The sequence below is a fragment of the Palaemon carinicauda genome, chromosome 9 (assembly GCF_036898095.1).
Source record: "Palaemon carinicauda isolate YSFRI2023 chromosome 9, ASM3689809v2, whole genome shotgun sequence".
NCBI lineage: Eukaryota > Metazoa > Arthropoda > Malacostraca > Decapoda > Palaemonidae > Palaemon > Palaemon carinicauda.
This window is the reverse complement of record NC_090733.1, coordinates 156,041,474-156,055,363: the sequence shown is the minus strand read 5'-3', so window position 1 is coordinate 156,055,363 and position 13,890 is coordinate 156,041,474.

The window sequence follows — 13,890 nt, the reverse complement described above, 5'->3', positions numbered from 1 at the left end:
GGCTTTCATATTCACGCTGGATTCCACTCGAATGGGAACTTGAAGCACAAGCACAAGCAAACACACAAGCAACTGAAAGCACTGGTGTGCTTGAGGGGAGGTGATTTATGAAGGGATTCTTTACATAATTCTTACGTCGATGGATTTAGCTCATCGTTTCTCTTCCATTTATCATTGACAGATTTATATTAATTTTTTCCCAAGGCTGACTTGACCTATGAATTGTTAGGGGTTCATTATTAGAAAAATAAGAGTATATAGACGTATTAGGAATTAACCGAATATATAATTATACCATGTGATTACATAAAAAAAAAAAATATCGGACTTGTAATGTAATAAACAATTCCATTTTTCAAGTTTTATGAGAATCACGGGAATAACAGCTGGTAAAAATACAACATACAAATGGTAAATTGGAAAAGATATTCGGATAGACAAAGACGAATATAAACAAATGCCTCCATTACTATGGTAATGCTACACCATATATACGCAAACCTATTCTATTGACGCCTCTGATAATGATGAATCTATTTAAAAACCAAAATTTCATTCTGCTTCGAATGTTGGTCTTGTTGATTGAAAAATCTCTTTCATCCATGGTTCAAATTACTTGTGTTTACTCAATTAAGAAAATGCAGTTTGACTTTGAAGCTCTCGTTGAGTTTATTAAGTTAAGAGAGGAAAGTAATTAATGCTAAAAGGCATCTATATATGAAGGTAATTGAGATATTCATTTCGGTCTGAAATGATGAGAGACTCGCTAAGTGATTCTTACTAATGAAAGATCAGATAATCATCCTTTTTCAAATAATTTTTAAAAGGATTCCTTTCTAAAAGAAGCTCCACAGGGTTAAGTAATAACTGGGGATCGAATATCAAAAACAGAAAGGCATTCTGGAAGTGGCCATGCTTTTATTACAAATTATCCCTACTGGAAAATAATGTTTGGTGATTAGGACGCAATTAAAGGATAAAACGCGCAAAAAGCAAACTCCTCTCTCTTCTCCTACTTAATCCTATTTTATGGCATCACCCCAAATAAACAGATATTACGGAGTCTTGGGTGTGATAATGCTGAAACTGCTGGTACTGGAATATGTAAAGGCATACTGGCCTGGAAATATTGTCTGGCGTTATGTTTTTATACTTACTCTTCATTAATTTTTGAGGCAACCTAATCAGGGAACATTAGTAGTTGTAATCAACCAAATTGGCTGAGAGGTGTTCACGTTTCTAAGGTTATTAATTAGTCTTGGCCTACTGACAACAGTCCACCCATCTGAAATGAGATAGAATTCTTTACTCATGATGAGGAAAATTTGCAAATAGGATATTCACCTATGAAAAACTGATGAGAAAGAGAAACTAGAAACAACCCCTATATAAAGGGGAAAGATCTGTGGTTGGAAACAAGTGTAAATTATCATATATATATATATATATATATATATATATATATAAATATATATATATGTGTATATATATATATATATATATATATATATATATATATATATATATATATACATAAAACGTGCTAGGCGGTATACTTAGCAATCCATGTTTGCCAACGGTTATGCTCGTATAAGTGGATGAGCAACATGGTGGAGTAATGAAAGCTTTGGGTGTGTAGGAAATGCTCCCCTAAACCTCTGTGAAGTCATTGGCAGTAGGGTGACGGATTGGGTTTAAGGCGATGGACAAACTGTTTCTTCGGCTCTTACTCCTGATGCCTGCCAGTTGATCTTACTAGAATTAGAATGGACTGGAAGGGGTCACTTGCCTTAGTTAGATAGGCACTGTGCATCACAAGGAGCTGGCTATCCTTTAATAAATTTAGCAATTAATGATAATAATAATAATAATAATAATAATAATGAATCCTCTATGGATTTAGTCAGTCATGGAAAGAGACGATGGCCTCCAGTCCCGGGCATAGCGGGGTGCTACAAATCTCCCGGTTTATAGATTCTCAAGAAAGTTGAAAATAGGCAATTGGAATGTTGGAACCATAGATCAGATTGGGAAGTTACAGCGTGTGGAGAGTGATTTTATGAAATATAGTGTGGATATCTTGGCCCTAAGTGAAACACGTTGAAAGGGGATTAGTAAGGAAACTTTAGACCAAGGCAAAATATATATCTACTTAGGAAGGTCAGGTGGAGTTGGAAGAGAAGGAGTAGGAATGGTGAACCGAGAGCAGAAAAGACATTAACTGAGTGGAGAGCTTTGAATAATAGATTTTTACTAGCAAAGTTCAAATCAAAGCTGTGCAATATGAGTATTATAGTTTGCTATGCCCCAACAAATGATTCCCCTGAAGAAAGGAAAGATGAATAATATGAAGAACTGCAGAGGGTAAGAGATGAGATCCCAGAGAGACATATGAAAATTGTGATTGGTGACTTCAGTGCTAAAGTTGTAAGAAATAATCAAGGGAAAGAGAATGTGATGGGTGTCGAGGGTCTTGGCGAAGTTGCAAATAAAAATGGAGCACATTTTATGAGTTTCTGTTCAGCAAATAACTTTGTTATTGGAGGTACTCTTTTTCAACACAAGAACTTCCAGAAGTATACATGGATTTCACCATGTGGCAATTAAAAAAAAATTAAATGGATCACATTGCCATTAATAAATAGGGAAGAAGGACTCTGAGATATGTAAGAAGCTATAGAGGTGCAGATATTAGTAGTGATCACCAGCTCTTCATTGCCACACTGAAATTAAAACTGAAAGTACCCAACAGATTGATAGAATACCTAGGTTGGATACAACTTAGCTTTTAGCGTAAGAGCACAGAGAAACATTTGTAATTGAATGTAGGAATCGATTTGCAGTCTTAGAGACTCCAAGAGACGAAGAACAGAGAATTAGTGAAGAATGGTGTGATATTAACATTTATCAGTCATTTGGTAGTGAAGTCTTGGGACATGCAGTTACAAGGAGAAAGCCATGGATATCAAAATGATACTTGGGATACTATGAAAAGGAGACAAAGACAGAAATTGATTGTTGAAAGTTCTCCAGGAAGTAATGAATATTACAAGGTAGAGGATGTTAAGTATTCCAGTATTGATAACGAGGTAAACAGAAAAGCCAGGAATGACTGAAGAGAATATTTAGACAGTAAAGCAGATGAGGCTGACTATGCTATGAATTTATGAAGTGGCTATGGTGTAAGAATTGCTCATAGAATTATTAATGAAATCTCGACTGGGCAAAGAAGAAACATATACCCATCAAAAAGAGAGAAGGGTGGGTTATAGCGACAGAAAATGAAGAAAAGGTAACGTTAGATGGAACACTTTGGTGAGGTTATTAATAGGAGATATGAAGGGAGTAATTAGATTGATATACTTGAAGCTGATGAAGACTTTGATGTGCCCATGAATGAATTCAGTGTGTTTGAAGTCGAAGCTCTCCTCAAAAAACTAAAGAGATGGAAACCCCATGGATACGATGGAATAACTGCCTAGTTGATACATGTGGAAAATTAATTGACTCCCAGACTACTTACAAGATTATTGTGTAGAATGTGGTATGAAGAGGCAAAGCCAGATGAATGGGAGTTAGGATTGTTGACGAAAATAGCAAAAAAACACTTACGTCAGTTGTTATGAAGATATGTAGTAAGCTTATTCTAAAGAGACTGGAGAGTAAGGTTGATGAATAGCTTGGAGATGAACAAGCAGGATTTAGAAAAAGTAGAAGTTGTACTGACAAAATTTTCATTTTGAGAAATGTCGCACAGCAATGCGTAGAATATAGAAATCCTCTTTGAAGGCATTTGCGTACTATAAAAAAAGCCTTTGATAGAATGCACCGGCCAATTTTGTGGAGAGTTCTGCGTTATTATGGAATTCTTCTTAAATATGTAAATTTGATTAAGTCTGTTAATGAGCATAGCAAGTGCAAAGTTAATGTTAACGTTGTAGTCTTATCAAATTAATTTTCAGTGAACAGCAGAGCACTCCAAGGGACTGTGTTGTCACCTATGTTGTTTATCCTCTTCATGGATTTTGTAATGCATAGAACATGTGGAGATGGGGAGAAAGATTTGACTGGATTGGTGACAGGAATTTAGCAGACCTAGAATATGCTAATGATGCTGTCCTTTTAAGCAGAACAACGGTGCTTTATTACCAAAACGCATAGAATATTACACGAGGTTGGGCTGAAGATAAATAGAAGAAAAACAGAGATGATGAGAACGGAGTATGCCATGGAAGATGTAATATCATTGGAAGGAGAAAGGATTAATGAGGTAGAATCGTATAAGTATTTAGGAACTACGATCTCCAATACAGAATCTCTAGAATTAGAGTTGAGTGAAAGATTGAAAAAGCAAATCAGACAATGACTAGGTTAAGTAAAATTCGGAAATCAAATCGCCTGAAATTACATAAAAAAAAATCGGACTATATATCAGTTCAGTGAGATCGGTGTTACTATATGGACATGAGTCGTGGTATGACAATGAAACAATTTCCAATAGATTTAATAGATTTGAGAACAAAGCCCTCAGAAGAATATTTGAAGTTGAATGGCAGGACAGGATTTGAAATGAAGCTATAAGAGAGATTACTCGAGTGCCATATATGGATGAGATCATGATGATGGTTAGATGGAGATGGTTTGTGAATGTTCTTCGCACTCCCCAAGAGAGATTAGTTCAGCAAACGTTCAGGTGGGCTCCACAAGGGACTAGAAGAGTTGGAAGACCCAGGCCTACATGGCTGAGTACTATGAAGTGCGAAGTAGATGATGAATGGAGAAGTATTTAATTAAAAGCACAAGATAAAGACGACGGGTGAAATCTAACCGATGCCCTTTGCGTCAAAAGGCGTAGGAGGAGATGATGATGTTGCTATACTGTATATATTATATGCATAGGTATAGACATACTCATACTTATTATACGCATATAATTCAATTTGTCTATGTATGTATGTATGTATGTATATAAACATACACACATATCTCTCTCTCTCTCTCTCTCTCTCTCTCTCTCTCTCTCTCTCTCTCTCTCTCTCTCTCTCTCTCTCTCTCTCTATATATATATATATATATATATATATATATATATATATATATATCTTTGCTCAGACAGTGTAGATAACTTTTGCAACATATATCTAAAGACATATATATATATATATATATATATATATATATATATATATATATATATATATATAAATATATACTTATTATACTTGTTTATGGACACACACATATATATTATAATGTTTGTTTATGTGTTCATGGGTGTGTTTCCTTGAAATTATTATTGCGTTATATACGTATTATACGTATGAGATCTAATTCCAGAAATCTAATGATAAATTTAAATTATTTCATATAACGAAGTAAATCTGCTTTCTATTTCATTCGGATATTTTTTTATGCCTAACGTTTTTTTCATATCCCACATGTTTCCAACATTAATATTCAATATCATAAAATGTTAATAATTGAGAACAGATTTTCATTGGTTTTATAAAAACTATATTCTCACCTAATAGGATTTATTGAGGGAATAAATGATTAATTTTATTTTCCTATTCAAGGTATTTAACATAGAATAATGTTTTTCCATTAAATTTCCTGATGTAACTGGGTAAAACCATTTATTTATGAAGATATATATCAAATATATATGAAATTCCCTTCTTAAAAAACCATGGTAGATTAAAAAGGCTCTATTTAAAAGTAATAACTAATAACGAACGCTAAAGAAATATGCTGAAAAATTTATATTTTATTGTCGTGAGTTAAATCCTACTAAAAACCGGTTAGAAACGTGTTCCATTTTATTAAATGAAGTCAAATTATAATAAAATGACCTTTAATTTGAACCGACTTGTAATTTATTCTAATACTGCACTCGTTCCTTTGGCTTAGAGCAATTTTGACCCTGTTAAAGTCCTCGTCCGACCTGCTTTAGTCGATGGATGGCCGGAGAAAATCATCAAAATCTTTCATTCATATCTTGTCATAATTTCTTAATCTCAATAAAGTTGTGAAATATGTGAAAAAGAAAGTTATGTCATGGTGTAATATTTTGTGTTTGTTGCTTTTCTAAAATGGAAATGAAATATAACTTTTAATCTTTTTATCAAAACATTTAAATTCTTTGTATTTCTTTCTTTTTTTATAATCACAGATTTACTTGCACACGTCCATACAAATAAAAACAGATAAAGAATTTTTAACAAATCTTTAAAACTTCAGTTATATCAATATTGATCCTGAGAGTATAAGATGATAATAGATAAAGAAGACAAAGGAACAAGAGGTTTATAACCTCTTGTTCCTTTGTCATTACCGCAGATGAATCTCCAATCTCATATTTAGAAAGCCTTTTCTATTCCTTGAAAGATTAACAAATATCAATTGATTTTTATTAGGGCATCTGATATTTATTCTTGGAAGACAAAAATATAAGATGCTAACTTTACTTTTTTTCTCTACATCGTATAAAAGATAATGTAATGTCATAGAATGAATATATATCAAAATGTAAACAGACTCTTTAGTGATGACATTTGTCAGGCACATTATTCAGTTTCAACCTTGATAAATGAAGTGGAAATATCTCCCATTTAACGTCTGTGTCTATTAATTCCAGAGTAATCATTTAACAAACTAAAACAAAAATCAAACGTTTTATCAATATGTTTGCAAATATTTCATGAAATACGTGATTAACTGAGCTAAATTCGGAGTTGATATTCGCTCCAAATAAAGCAGGAATTTCCATATGACAAAACTTCTGTCAAACAAGGTTAGGGGATTTTAACTAAAACCATTTCTCTTCAAACTGAACGATTTTGATTTTTGAAGGATATTGACAAACAGGTAAAAAGAGGAATTGATTTATGTTTAACGAGTCATGCAATAGAAGAAGTACAAAGTTTAGCTCTAGTTAATTGAACGTAGAATTATATAACAGATTATACCTTCTAATCACAAAATCCTATTTAACAATAATTATGAAAAATAAAACCCAGATGGCAGGAAAAAGATATACAGTATATACTTTAAAGATTTAATCTTATGGACTCAAGAGGCAACTACCAGCTCCCACTTTTCTTCAATTTCTGGATGTTTTTTTCCAGAGCATAAAGGTAATCCAAGAGGTGAGAACCCTAGCCTTGAGTGAGTTCAACAGCTGAAGGTTTCTTGAAAAGCAGAAAATTTAAATAGGTTCTGAAACTCTTCTGTTTATCTGCATTTCTAGGTATTTCTAGCCTGCTTGGAACTAAACGTAGGAAATTTCGAAGTTTTTTCTTTTATTTTGATATACCAAATCTGTTTTATGACATTGAATATAAAGAACATTTATAAAAAAAAAAAAAAAAGATTAAATAACATAATAGATAAATGTTCTATAGCATTGTTTATTTTTTCTACACTTATAGATTGTATGGTACGAGTATTGTTTTCATTTTTTATATTCAGCATCTATCGTTTGCCACACATTATGACTGGGATCTTATAAGAATTTAAATAGCTATGATTTTTCTAGGATTCGTTGTCCTAGGTATTTTTCTTTTTCATATATAACAAAATTCTAGTTACCATATATTAAAAAGGTATGACTAGGAACTATGGAATATTAAGATTTATGCATTTAATGTAAAAAGCTATTTTATTTCAAGAGACATTCATTTATAAAAGAACAAATTAAGATTCTGATTTACCAAGAATAAAAATTCAATTATTATTGGTTAATGTACATTTTTTCTAATAATGATCCTTTTTCATTAGTCTATGTTGCATGGAGAGTATCTGTGTTAGTAAGTCACGTGAGTTCTCAATGTAACCTGAAGATTCATTATTATTTTGTTTTATTTTCAGACATCTTCAAGAGGTACTCCCGTTGTTATTAGATCTATTTACCTTGTGATCGCATGGGCTCACGCACTTACGAGCTGTCGGTAAGTGATAAAGTTTATATTCGAATGTGGGTTCTTGCTACTTATTATTGTTTATTTTTTTAAGCTGGCGAAATGCAAGATCAAAATATTAAGTCTAGAGGAGAGCTGTGATTGTAGTTTGTTGGTTGGTTTGAGATATGTCTCAAACAGAGTAAAGAACTGGCATTGCTCTGTTATCAGCCATTTATCAGGATTTGCTGCTGCAAGTAGTTTTTCAACCTGAAGTTACTCTCTAATTAGTTGGTAGGTTTCGTTGCTTAGCGATGCTTTTAAAGGATAGTATTTTCTTTCACATTTGCCTATGTATTTCTGTCTATACGACTCGTCTACAGTGGTGATTGGAAGAAGTAATTATCCATCCTACATTATTATTTCATTTTTCTTTCCTGTTGTTGAGAATTCTTTAATGTTTTCTCTCTCTCTCTCTCTCTCTCTCTCTCTCTCTCTCTCTCTCTCTCTCTCTCTCTCTCTCTCTCTCTCTCTCTCTCTAGTCGTTGTATATAGTTCAACTTGATTTATTTTGTAGGTAGAAGGTTGTCCAGGGCACCAGCTACCCGTTGAGGTACTACCGCTAGAAAGTTATTGGGTCCTTTGACTGGCTAGACAGTGCTACATTGGATCCTTCTCTCTGGTTACTGTTCGTTTTCCCTTTGCCTACACATACACCAAATTGTCTGGCCTATTCTTTACATATTCTCCTCTGACCTCATACAACTGACAGCACTGATCTTACCAAGCATTTCTTCTATCAAGGGGTTAACCACTGCAGTGTAATTGTTCTGTGGCCACTTTCTTCTTGGCAAGGGTAGAAGAGACTCTTTAGCTATGGTAAGCAGCTCTTCTAGGAGGACACTCCAAATTCAAACCATTGTTCTCTAGTCTTGGGTGGTGACATAGCCTCTGTACCATGGTCTTCCACTGTCTTGGGTTAGAGTTCTCTTGCTTGGGGATACACTCGGGCACACTATTCTGTCTTATTTCTCTTCCACTTATTTTGTGTAAGTTTTTTAGTTTATATAAAAAATATTTATTTTAATGTCGTTACTTTTCTTAAAATATTTTATTTTTCCTGTTTCCTTTCCTCACTGGGCTATTTTCCCTGTTGGGGCCCCAGGCTTATAGCATCCTGCTCTTCCAACTAGGGGTTTAGCTTAGCAAGTAATAATAATATTTCCAGGTAAGAAGAAAAATTTGATTTTTAACAAACCATTGTTAAGCATCCTCATCTTTGAAGAGCCTAAGTGAATGAGGTAAAAAAAAAAACACATTAAAACATTATTTTTAAACTACATAAGAATGTTATATATGCGAATATAAACTAAATTTTAATTTTTATTAAGAGTTGACTACTCTGAAACAAAAGTTTCATTAATTTCTAGTATTTAATTAACAAATTGTATTTGGCGAGAAGACGTCTTTGTGTGAACGGTTATATTTACTCACATACAATTACAATGATATACTCGAGACACCAAATCTCTCTCTCTCTCTCTCTCTCTCTCTCTCTCTCTCTCTCTCTCTCTCTATATATATATATATATATATATATATATATATATATATATATATATATATATATACGTGTATATATGTATGTGTATATATATATGTGTGTATATATATATGTATGTATATATATATATATATATGTGTGTGTGTGTGTGTGTGTGTGTGTGTATCGATGTTAGTATTTGGGTATCTGCTTGTAGTAAAGTGATATATTTGGGTGACATTAAGTTAAGGAATGTTTTATTTCTCGTATCTGGGGAAATTCCTTTGTGTAAAAGATAGTCTTTTTAGTTCCCTTGCGGTTGAACTTATAAATTCTTTTAAAAACGAATGTAGATAATATAAAAACAGGATCAGATACATTTACAGCTTTTTCACGGAGAATTGTTTTTCTATGAGTTTTTAATAAGGATACATTTAAACCGTATGAGTACGACTGAAAGTAAGACTTTGTATACAGAAAATATAATCTATCTGTTTATCAATTTCATTTCTAATCCAGGTTAAAATTATTGCAGAATTAATGAAATAGTGAAACGAAAACCGGCAATTAAACTTAGTAACTTTAAATGCAAATAAGTATTTCATTTTTTTCCACATCGCAAATAGATACGAATGCATTTGGGATTTGTGCTTTAAGATAATGTATATATATGTATATATATATATATATATATATATATATATATATATATAAATATATATGTATATGTGTATATATATGTATATATATGTGTATATATATACATACATATATATACTTATACATACATATACATACATATATATATATATATATATATATATATGTGTGTGTGTGTGTGTATATATGTATATATATATGTATATATATATATATATATATATATATATATATATATATATCTGTATCTATATATATATATATATATATATATATCAACCACAAGGGTATTTGATATTGAATTCTACCTTTGGGAATGTATATCCACTGGAAATTCATATGTGATTGGTAGAGTCCCTGCAGGTATGGTTTCGTTTAAGAGGCATAGGTTCGAATCCAGGCAGAAGTTGTTATTATGAATGAATTTTGAGAGGATATACATTCCCAATTTCAGAATTCGATATCAAATGCCATTGTGGTTGATACTTTTATTGAGTAAAATCACGATTGATAGTTATATATATATATATATATATATATATATATATATATATATATATATATACACAGTATATAGGTGTGTGTGTGTATAAATATGCACACATATTTTTAGTTTCCAGACTCGCCGATCTCTCCCCATCTCTCGGTTAGGGGAGAGAAGAGTAGTTGTACCATAATGAGATGGTAGTGTATGTGTGTGTGAGTCCATATCTAAATACCTAGCCATCATTATACACTAGCAGAGAATATAGAGGAGGAAAGCATGAAGAAATATAGATTATTTTTATCATTTGTTAACTAACCACTATATTTCCAAAATAAAAAATGGATACAGAAAAATTTCTTTCAAACTATTCTTTTTTTAACTTATTACTGTTAACAACAACGTCATATGAAAATATATTGTCGTTGCCTGAAATATATGATAGAATTCCAAAAATGAGGAAAAATAAAAGTAATATCGTTGATGATTATTATTCAAGAGAACTATTTTAGACAGACTAAGAAAAAGTATCACGCGCATTCTCCTTGTAGGTCTGAGCCAACTTGCATATTCATAACTTCACTTCGGCGTTACAAAGAATTTTGGGAATCGGCTTTTATTTTTGGAATCTTCCTTCTCTAGAAGCCTCTGGACGTGCGACTAATTTCATTATGTTCTTTTAATGACTTGGGGTTTTATTTCTGCCCTAGGATAATTCTCTGGTGAATGAATGTTTTAATATTATCATTTTTATGACATGTTAAATGGCTTCTCATTATTGAGGCTACGAAGAATCTTCGTTTTACTTTTTTTTTTTCAAATACCTTTTAATGTAATTTTGATGAAATCGACTTTGTTACTGGCTTGTAGATTGAAATAGATATTCGTTAATAATAAGGAAAATAATTAAGTTTCATATCTTTTTGTGAAGGCAAATATGAATTTCTATGATAAATGCATAGTTTTTCTTTCTTAAGTCAAGAACTTCAAATAATAGTCGGAATTTTAAGATAGAACATATATTTCATTCAAAATTTCCATTATATATTAAAGACCAATATTTAGCCGCCAATATTGACGGGTCGCATGCACTAGTGTGAGTGTATGTAAGTTATATATATTTATATATATATATATATATATATATATATATATATATATATATATATATATATGAGTGTGTGTGTGTGTACCTATGTATGAATGCAAAAATATTTGATCTTTTAATACTTTGTTACAACTAGCTAGCCTCCAATAAATATTGTGCTTGTTACCTCAACTATACTTATGTGAATTTCTATATTGCCTTCTCCGTTGAAAAAGGCTCTTATTGGTAACTTTTATGAAAAGTCCTTAATGTAATATTTCATGTTGCGAAATTAAATAAGTTACGATCCGTCCATTTTTAACAGTTCAGGTCCTTCACTTTTTCTCAAAGTAGAGATAATTTCTTACCTACTGTACGTGTATAGGTTATCATGTAAAGTGCTTTTATGCAATAGACAACTGCAAAATCAACCAGATGGTAAAGGTGAGTCTCTCTGCCACTGTATCAATGGTTTATTTAAGGGACTTGGAATGTCTCATTTTCTTCAACTGAGAAAGAAAAAAATTAGTTTAAAAACAGGTCATCCCAATAAAAAAAAATGCTATTATCAAAATAGACAAACAATTTGAAGGATCATAAAATTTTTATAACTAGGATGAGATAGCCTCAGGACCTCGTGAGAAAAATCCTTAAAACTCCTAATTGTAAGAAGTGGTGGGTGGTAACACGTGAACCTCCACTTGGAAACTTGTTCCTTCCTCAAGGGCACTCCGGAATAGTTACAGTTAATGGCTTTCCATTAGGAACTCTTGGCCAGACATGATTTTCATGAGTAGTCTCGCACCGAGTCAGGCAAAAGGATCCTGGAGTTATATAGAACTGTTTAGATATATGAATATGTATGAAACTCCCTTAAGGTTACTCACTTCGTTTTGATGTAGTCATCATGATAACAAAGCTCTAATAAGAATGATTTGATTCCAAGACCTCTGTTTTTGTATCTTCCCATCACTATATAGATAACCTTTATCATAATCCGAGGGCAAAATTTGTTAATAGCAAATGGATGAGAAACTGAAAAAAGTCCCGTCTCCGCCCAAAGGTTTTTTTTTTTTTTTTTTCGCTGGTTTTTGACAAGACCTCTTTATGGTTGTGACGGGCCGAGAGAAGGTTGTGACTCAAAGACAGTATGAAAGCAACTGAGTGAGTTTATTAAAGAACACTCTCTTTTATATACAAAAGGTCAAGGCAACAGGAAATTTCATGTTCAAAATCAACACCGTTACCATTGAGAAAAACAGACATGTATTTTCAGGTTCTTTTTAGTGCGAGGGGAGAGCGAAGATACAACCACAAAATGAACTAAGTACGATCGTGTGACACACTGTTGGTACATGGTTGTCAAGACTTACATAAAGATTTATGAAACTCTTGATGATATACATTGTGTATATATATGTGCATATATATACATATATATACATACATACATATATATACATATATATATATATATATATATATGTATATATATATATATACATATATATATGTATGTATGTATGTATGTATATGTATGATTGTGTGTGTTGGTGTGTATCATCACTACCTCCATATTGCACTCCTTTTGAAATGTTGGTGGTCATTTATAGTTTTGAAACGGGGAGTGTTGTACATTGCTTATTCAATCTTTCATGAGAGCAAATTTAAGTGATTTATCATCCTTTTGAAATTTCATAAAGTATAAAGATCAGTTTGCTATCTTCCATAGAATGAATAACTATCAATATGGCATATGAATAGTGTGTCGATCATGATTATTCAAGAAAAAAAATTTTTCTTTTATAAATGACAAAAATGGTACGAATAATACAGAGCATGATACGAGTAAATGGAGAGAGACAAATGCTACCCACAACACAAAAAGCTTTTCCCTCTGGGTAAAGGTCTACACAAAAAGCAAATGAAGTCTCCATGATTTATTCCATGTTGTTGACAGTGGGTGTCCTCACTGTGGTCATTAATGGAATAATGCTGCTAAATATGGGGTTTTGAGGGACTTATACTTTCAATCACGGATTTGTGGGTGATATTATTCTATTGATTAATCATTTATGTTGTGGTATCCAGCCTAAAATTGCTTTAATGATGGTTCCACTTATGGAAGTGCATATTGGAACTCGAGTAAAAACTACGTTAGTTATAACATTATTAATCCTTTTTCGATGATATGTGAATATTAGACGTAAAATTTAAT